The sequence below is a fragment of the Oryzias melastigma genome, linkage group LG21 (genome assembly GCF_002922805.2).
Source record: "Oryzias melastigma strain HK-1 linkage group LG21, ASM292280v2, whole genome shotgun sequence".
NCBI lineage: Eukaryota > Metazoa > Chordata > Actinopteri > Beloniformes > Adrianichthyidae > Oryzias > Oryzias melastigma.
Genome location: NC_050532.1, coordinates 25,317,812 through 25,326,526, shown reverse-complemented (window position 1 = coordinate 25,326,526; position 8,715 = coordinate 25,317,812). Strand labels below are relative to the sequence as shown.

At 37.3% G+C, this 8,715-nt stretch overlaps 1 long non-coding RNA gene across 1 annotated transcript; it reads left to right on the top strand.

The window, feature by feature from the left end:
- The first annotated feature begins 1,141 nt into the window (after positions 1-1,141).
- Positions 1,142-4,824, top strand: LOC112154762. The gene is made up of 3 exons (XR_002920700.2): positions 1,142-1,385; positions 2,944-3,070; positions 3,652-4,824. It is a non-coding gene; the product is annotated as an uncharacterized LOC112154762 (long non-coding RNA).
- The last annotated feature ends 3,891 nt before the right edge of the window (positions 4,825-8,715 follow it).

The window sequence follows — 8,715 nt, the reverse complement described above, 5'->3', positions numbered from 1 at the left end:
TGCTTTGCTTGCTGGGATTGGTTCACTAGTCACTTTTCTAATTTCCTCATAGATTCTCTGGAGTTTAGAACCTGCAGAAATTACTTCCTTTTAAATTAACGTGTGGAATTTTCAGCTTTTACGGTAGATTTTGCTGTTTATAGCCATCGATGCCCAACTTTCATTTGAATAATCACTCTGGGATTAATTAGAAAATCAATGAATTGTTCAGGGGAACTCAGATTTTTGAAAATTCATCCTGTCACTTGGTGTTGTTTTCTTCATGTAAAGTGTGTGAAGCTTCAGAAACATTCCTACATGAATCAGGAAAATTGTTACTGATCAGAACTCATTAAACAAACATTCATTTTTTATCTTTGCTGCTGTAATTTCGGAGTAAATTTGGCATCAGACATCTAATAATCCCACCAATCTAAACCGTTCCGTTCACCTCAGATGTTGAGTGTCATTAGAAATCGAAACAGGATGGTTGATACGGTGATTGTTCCCTCACCAGAGCAGTTTTCTTAATGTGCCATAGTTTGGTCTCTTATCTCCACATTCTTTCCTCATTTGTCATGCTTTCTCTTTGACTAACCTCTTGGATTCACCATCCTCTGAAGAACGTCACTGTTTTCTTTACTTCACAGAACTGAAGCTCAAATGTGGGGACAATCAGGCTCTCCTTAAAGTGAATAAAAGGGAAATTGGACCCAAAAAATGTAAAAATAGCTTCGAATGAGGTTTAGCCTCAAATGCAAAAGGGGTTTATACAAATATACATCGCATGTGTCAGAAACTCCATAAAGAAAGACAGATCCAAACCTGACAAAAAAACTACAAAAACATACAAGATGTCACTGCTGAATCTTTACAAGGCCTGAAATGATCATTATAAATATATACATGTCAAAAAGAAGGTAATTTAAGTGTTTTTGAGAAAAAAAACTGTAAATAGATGTAACAAAAGGTGATGTAAAAAGGGGTGGGGCCACAAGACTTTTCTTCTACTCCTTTTCAAACACTGTTTACTTGTATCTTTATTTGTATCTTTGTATTTTTTAATTCTTATATTTGTATTTTTTAATTCTTGTGTTTATTTTTATTTTGTGTTCTAAACAACAAACACATTTTTAAAAATAAAACGAAAAAAGTTCATTCATAAGCACTGTGTTTGGTATTTTCAATTTTTCGTTTCTCTGACTCGTCGCTTTCACTCAATTTATAGTTTTATTTCAGATTTTTTATTTTTGGATTTGATCCTTTATTTACACGGAGATAGAGCTTGAGTCCATTGGCTAACAGGACATAACTGACATCAGGTGGCAGAAGTGATTTAACTTTTTTATTTTCACACTGTCATCCTCCCTCTGATGTGGCATACAGAAGTGATGATGCTCTTTTTAGTATTTATTCAACTTTATTTATTTTTTTCTTCTTTTTTTATATTGTTAATATTTAATTCAAGTTTACAATGTGTAATTATGGATTAAAAACTGTGTTAGACGTGTTAGACATGGCAAACATAACACAAAGTACTCAAAAGAGGAGTGGTTAGAAGAGAACAGATTAATTCCAACCATAAATCTCGCCCCATTTTACTCACATTTTTACTCCCTAACATACGTAAACACAAAATAAGAGAAAATTACTAAACTACGACAAGCAGAATGTAGGTTCAAAAACAACTTTCCAGTTCGTCATCGTCCATACTTTTCCTAGTTAGACTTCTCAATTTTCAAATCAATGCGTTTTCAAAACTTTTTTATATTTTTTTTATTGTGCAACATTTTTACTCATTTTGATACTTTCCTCCATACCAGTCCACAATCTTTTCTTTAGACCAGGGGTCTGCAACCTTCAACGGTTTTTTTATTCACAACATCCCAATAGGAACCACAAAGTCTTATTTCACCCTTTAGAAAACGAAGTATATATGGGATTGTTACTATTATGATAAATACAAATACATTTGTTTTTTTTTCAAGCATAAATAAAACAGAAACATAATGAGAAATGAATTAATCTCTAATTCTTTAGAGGTCTACATGGCTTTCTTTCAAAATAAGACATCCTGTACCACATACAATCATCTAAATGCAGGAAATGTGGTAGTAGGTAGTTAAAAAAAATAAACACTCACAAAACCACCCTTTGTTCATGAATTTAAATTAAAAAATAAATAAACCAGAGCTAATTTAAAGACCCTTTTTTATATAATTAATATCTTTGATTTTTTTTTTTTTAATTCAAAGATAGAAAGTGCTCCTAAAATTCTGGTACTGACTTCAGATTGATTTTCTGTGGTAAACAGCTCTCAAACATCTGTCAAAATGTTTCAGTTTTGGGAAACTATTAAGCCAAGCTGCTGGATGGATTGTTGGAGCATTGTGGGTAATGTAGTCAGCTTCCTGGTGGAGTGATGCATACTATCCCTCAACTATCTGTAAAGGAGTTGGAAAACGTTTGACTTTTATGACTTTTTTTTCTTGATAAACCAAAAATATGTTACTTTTTCAAAACAAAAAAAAAGTATTTTCTTTAACCAAAGAGCCACAATGGAGAGATTAAAGACATTTGTCATTTGTTTTGTTCTTTTTCCTCCTTTTTAACTTCTTCCCAATGACCACTCCCCTTAGAAAAGGAATGTATATCTATATTAATATATGTATCAGATGTGCAGAACACCAAAGAAATTAGAGAAATTACTAATTTTTTTTTTAAACAAAATGTCATTCTGCTTCTAGCAGAAGGTGAATCACAGAAAACTGAATCCAGCGACACGCAGAAAAAATCTTATTGGCGCCTCATCTTCAATATTTCACCAAAACCATAATAATTTCAGAAGATTTGGATTTTCTTCCTGATTTAAAGTTTTCCTATTTTAACAGAACCAAAACTCAAATAATAAAATAAATTGGGACTAATCGGAGTGAAAAGTTTCCTCCGCTGAAATGATTACAGGACTTGAGGCTGGACTTACTGTTAGTGCTTCTGTGGTTTTGGATGAGTCAGCGCCCGGAGGTCAAAGCAGCTTCCTGTGTGGCTCCAGAGGATGGATGAAGGAGGAGTAAAGCTGGGAGTAAATCAGGTGAAAAAGCTTCACTTTGAATCCTAATCATTTGAGTTTTTACCATAGTGGCTGTAAGGACTCGATCAGATGATGGCGACGAGTCCTCCAAGAAGACCTGACCACCTTCCTGTAGTTGTTCTTACTGCTGTCACTGTCTCTGACTCGTGTGCTTTTCTGAAATAGTAGAAATGAATCAGAAAAAGCCTGATGTGTTTGAACTTAAAACACTAAAGAAGCATGAAACTTCACGAGGTTTGGGAAGTTTTTGTATTTCTTGTGTCGCTTTTCTTCCAGAAGTAGTTGAATGAATCAAAGTGACAAATGAAGGTTCTGTTGGACCATCATAAACCCCTCAAAGTGGCCCAAATGTTTATATGTAGCTGTTATTGCCAAGAGCAGCCAAAGTACTTATTAGGTTAAGGGAGCAATTACTTTTTTTAATACTTTTTTTACAGCAGAAAACATGTTGACTGGATGAAGATCAATTTAAAATTATCACAACTGCGTGTGAACGAGCGATGTTTACCAGGAACTTGACGTTCCTGGTGTCAGAATGCTAAATTTACTCGCCGCTGTCTCATTTGTGTTTCACACCACAGATGGGTGAACGGCCGCGGTGACACATGCCGAGGTTCTCCACGTGTTCCTCAGGCCGTTCCCTGAGCGGTTCTTGCGGCTCTCACTCTCGGAGCGGCTGCGCCGGTTCTTGGCAGGCCCGCTCGCTGGCTCGACTGTAGTGCTTCCAGGAGTCAGCCAGCCCGGGCAGATGGAGTTCAGCTTTTCCAGACGAGATAAAACTCTGCTGCGAACAGGCGGCCCCGGTGGGCAGGCAGCGGTCGCCACAGCTGGGAGGGAAACACCCTCCCTGCGGCTTCCCTCTCATGACAAATATTAAAGACCTGGCTTTTGCTTTCTGGCCGTTTGTGCTGCTTTTTATTGGAGTTTCATTTTGTGGTGGAGGAGTCTGTTTTTAGTTTGATATCTGCAAGCGCCTCGTCGGATCCAGACGCAAATAAGTAAATTAAAAATGCTGATCAGGTGATGTATGCATTTCTACAAAAGTTTTCCTTTTTTTGCAAAAGGTGGCTCATTTTTTCATCCCTTTTGTTTCATAAAGTCATTAAAGATTACAGAAATGGCAGCTTCATCTGGCTCCGCATGATCATTTCTAAGCGAGTATCTGTAAAATATTGTTAAATAAAAGTTATTTCATTGAATTACTTCCCAATTTGAAAACCTACTTTAATCCTGATCAATTTAAAAAGAGTTCCTAGCGATCTTTTAATTACTTTTATGCTGTTTTTTGTGTCAAAATTAAATGAAAAAATGTTTTCTAGGACATAGTTTCTGCAGAGCGGCAGTAGCTCATTCTTAATTCATCTCTGAGTTGTGGGCGCCCCTACTTCCCTTCATCCATCTGTTTACAGTCCCACTAGCTTACAGCCCCCCACAACCCAAACCTAATAAAAAAAATCTGCAAACAACAAGCTGAATTTTTCCTTCTGTTCCAAATTCATAACAAAAAAAAAAAAAATTTTTAAGATCAAATTTCTTTATATATGTCATGCATGATGAGAAAAATGGTACAGGAACATGTAAAAACACAATTTCTTAAAAGCACTCAAATGCAGTGCCGGCCCTGAGCATAGGCGGCCGCCTTGGGGGCTATCAGCTGGAGGACACCAAATTGAAATGATTATTATTTTATTTTATTTTTTTACAGTTTAACACGCCACTCATTTTGTGTAAAAAAAAAAATAAAAAAAAAAAAATTTTTTTTTTTTTGCCCAGGGCCCCATGCAGCTCAAATGATTCAATTGTTTTATTTAAAAGTCAATCTTCTTCCACTCATTTCAGCCGCTTGTAGTTGGGATCTTGTTCTTTTGGTCATGACAATACGTGAGGACTACGAAGATCGACCAGCAAATTGAGAGTTTTGCTTTCTGGATCAGCTCTCTGTTCACCACAATGAACCGATCGACCTTGAACAAGACCCCAAGATATTTAAACTCCTCCCCCCGAGGCAGGAGTGCTCCACCCACCCAGAGAGGACAAACTACCTTTCTCCGGTCGAGAACCATGGAGTCACACAGCGGTGCTGCCCCTTATCCCAGCTGCAAACCGTGCTGGAGGTCCTGGTTCGATGAAGCTAACAAGACATTATCATCTGCAAAGAACAGAGGAAATCCTGTGGTCCCCAAACCAGATCCCCTCTGGCTCCTTGCTGATTTTTTGTTTCATGAAATGAAAGATTTCATAAATAAACACTAAAAATTTGACTCTCAATGTCTTATGGTGGACTTGGGGGTTTGTTACCTTTTTCTTGTCATTTTAAAACCACACACAGCTGAACAGTTCTGTTGACCTGCAGCTCAGCAGGGTTTGGTACCACAGAATGCTCCAGAATGCTTCATGCAGACAGAGTTGGTTGTTCTCTTTAAAGATTGATGGACCTAAAAGTTTTAAACTGCGAATCCAGTTTACGTTTCATGCAAAAAGGTCTTGTTGTGTCAGAAATGTGAACTGTTTTTTCAGTTTGGAGAAACTTTTCCTGTTTGTATTAAAGTTCTCCAACTCACAAGTTAGTTTTGTCACATTTTCAGCAGTTCGCTCGACTTTCCCGCCCTCAAAAGCCTGGTTCTGGGGTCGTCCTGAAGCTGTTGAAGAAACCCTGCTGAGGTTTGCGTCTCATCTGTGCTCCTCTGGCTCCTTTTCCAGTGTAAACATCTTCAGTTTGGAAAAGAAGAGCAACAGAGATGTGAGAACAGAAAGGTGAGGGCAGTTCACAGCAGCCAACTTCTTTTTTTTTTTTTTTTAAGTTGGTGGGACATCTGGAGGGCAGGTGTTCCCTCCAGCTGCGACACTTTTAGAGCGGCTCCTGCGCCCTCTGTGGGAAGGGACGGGTACTGCGCCCACATGTTGACACGAATGGAAGCCAGGACATGTCCAGACTGTTCCGATCCCCATCACTGCAGGGTGTCACTCAGACTTGTGTTGGTTACCACAAGCTGTAGTCAGAGTTTAGGAATCAAAGATTATATGAAAAGGTTTGGGAAAACTCAGTTGTGAGGACCTCTTTTTGGTTCAGTTCTTTGGTTTGCTGCTGTTTCCTTCTTAATTTGTGATGAGTGTACCATGTTTATTCTGGCCGTTCTGCCCTCACTATCACAGCAGGTTTTAGTCACCAGAGCTGTTTTGAATTACCCCAAAAGCCCGCATTTCCTGTGATTCAGATCTTTTGCACGTTTGCTCTGCTGTTTTCTCCTCTTTGGCTTTCAGTTTTTCTTTTCTAATCCGACTTTATTTTAATTTTTTTTAAACTGTTTTGTTTCAGGTTTCCAACTTTCAATTTCAGGTTCAAAGTTTTTATAAAACTTTTAAATTTATACAGAAAAAAAATCCTCTTTTTGGCAGCTTTAGGAGGCATTTGATACAATAAATAGATGAATTTAAGATGTTTAAATAAATTGTTTCGGAACAATCAAGTCTAGTTTTTTGATTTGTTCATTTAATTTTTTCCACCTTATATATTAGGGTTGTAGGAAATAATCAGTTGGGCAATATATCACAATACTTTATCTGGCAATAATCGATTTAAAATGCTAACAAGGTGATTTTTAATTAACCGCTAATACTGAATAAGCTACGTTTAGTAAAGCTGAAAATAAACTGCACTCTAATTCCTTCAATCATACTTTTAGAACCTTAAAGCAGATGCATTCTGGGGTTTTTTTCTAATACAGAAAAAAACATTTTGTTCTGAAAATTAGACAATGTTGAGAACTTGATTTACCAAAAGAAAAGCAGCATGAATTTGCTTTGGTAAAAGCAACTTGCAATACGAAATACAGTTGCAGTGTTTAGCATTGTCATCATTAAATAAAATAAATTTTATTACCATGAAAGATGTATTCATATTATGGTAGTTTTTTTTATAAATCACTCTTAAAAAGAAAAAAAGAAAAAAGTAAAGAAATGTTCTGGTACATTTTTGGGATGTATCACGATACATTTATTGTGATATGTATCGCGATACATATCGCAATGTGAGCCATTTATTGTGATATGTATCATACCGCTTGCCAATACACACGCCTTATATACAAAAATAGATTTTTAAAATAAAATCTATTAAAAATGTGAACCTTTACTAACAAAAAAAATCCAGATGCTACATGAACACTAACAAGTGTCTTAAGAAAAACACAAACTTTACGGACAGAATTTGCAAAATTGTAATATTTCTCCAATCTTTATTTAAACTCCTGGAAAGATTCTTTTTCTAATATTTTATGTTCACTTATTAAAATATTTTTCAGGGCTGTCCCTAAACTCAGCCCAGGAATCGAACCCTTGACAGCAGTGGACCTATCAAGGGTTAAACCTGCCGCCTCACAGCTGCTCCATAGAGCAACATTAGTTTAACATTCATGAACTCTGACCTTCCACGTCAGACCAGACCTCAAACCAAACATGGACCCGTGATCTTGTGTTATAATCTGCAGATCTCTTAGCTGGGATTATATTTAATCCACTCTGCAGCATGTGTGAAGCTGTGCTCCTCGTTAAAGTCTGGGTGAGCGATCAAATGATGCTTTCTACAGGCTGAGTTTGTGTCCATGAGGGGATCGCACATTCCAGACCTCCAAGCCTACAGATTATCAGCTTCACTTGGTCGTGGCCTGAAGATGAACCGCAGAATTTTTGCCGGACATCATCAGACGCTAAACGTCAGCGGAGCTTCTGAGGATCCTCTCACCTTCTCTGCAGCTCTCCTTCAGATAAATCTGCTTCTTGTGACTTTGTGGGCGACACCTTCATGCTCTGGGGTTAAACCCCCGGTGGGTGGGAGGGAATTACATCCACTCTGTTACTTTTACTTAAGTAACTTTTTATACGAGTTGTCCTAAAGAGTTGTTTTGTGGCACCAGATATTTTACTTTAACTTAAGCCATAAGAACCTACAGTGTCATCTGTAGCTGTGTTTCAATTTTTCATATTTGCAAAACTTTATTGAAATTCTAGAAATATAAAAAAAACACAATATCGCATTAAATCATAATTATGAGAGTAAACACAACCCAACTTAAGCAATAAGTCATTCAAAAACACAAATGTGAACAATAATCATTCATTTACATTTCTGTCACAATCGCTCATCATCATCTATCAAAGGAGACGTCGGTGTCTGAGTCAGGCCATGGAGCGGTGAGCTACATGTGAGCGGCTATGGATCCTGGTTATTTTACTGAGGAGCAGTGGATCCAGCAATTCCACACAACATGCTCTTGTGGCGTCCACTGTGGGACGCCGAAGGCAGCCAGCTCTTACCAAGAAGTGCACTGCCATCGGCATAGAAACCTGTGGTCATGTGACCCATTTAACTCGATGGAAGTGGTTCCTTTGCAGTTTTGTAAAATATGGTAATTTCGATACACTTTAAAAACCACCTCCTCCAAGCACAATTTTTTTTTTTCGATAAATAAATTTGTTTTAGCATGTTCTTGTTGCATTTTTCTCATGATAGAGGATAGATTTATCAGTACCTCCACGATTTCGCAAGGTTGCAATCGCAACTATTCAAGTAAACCGGACAATTTGTGACAACAGTCGTGGGAGACGACCCTGCTTTTTCCTTCTGACTCTTTTTTAATTTACTCTCT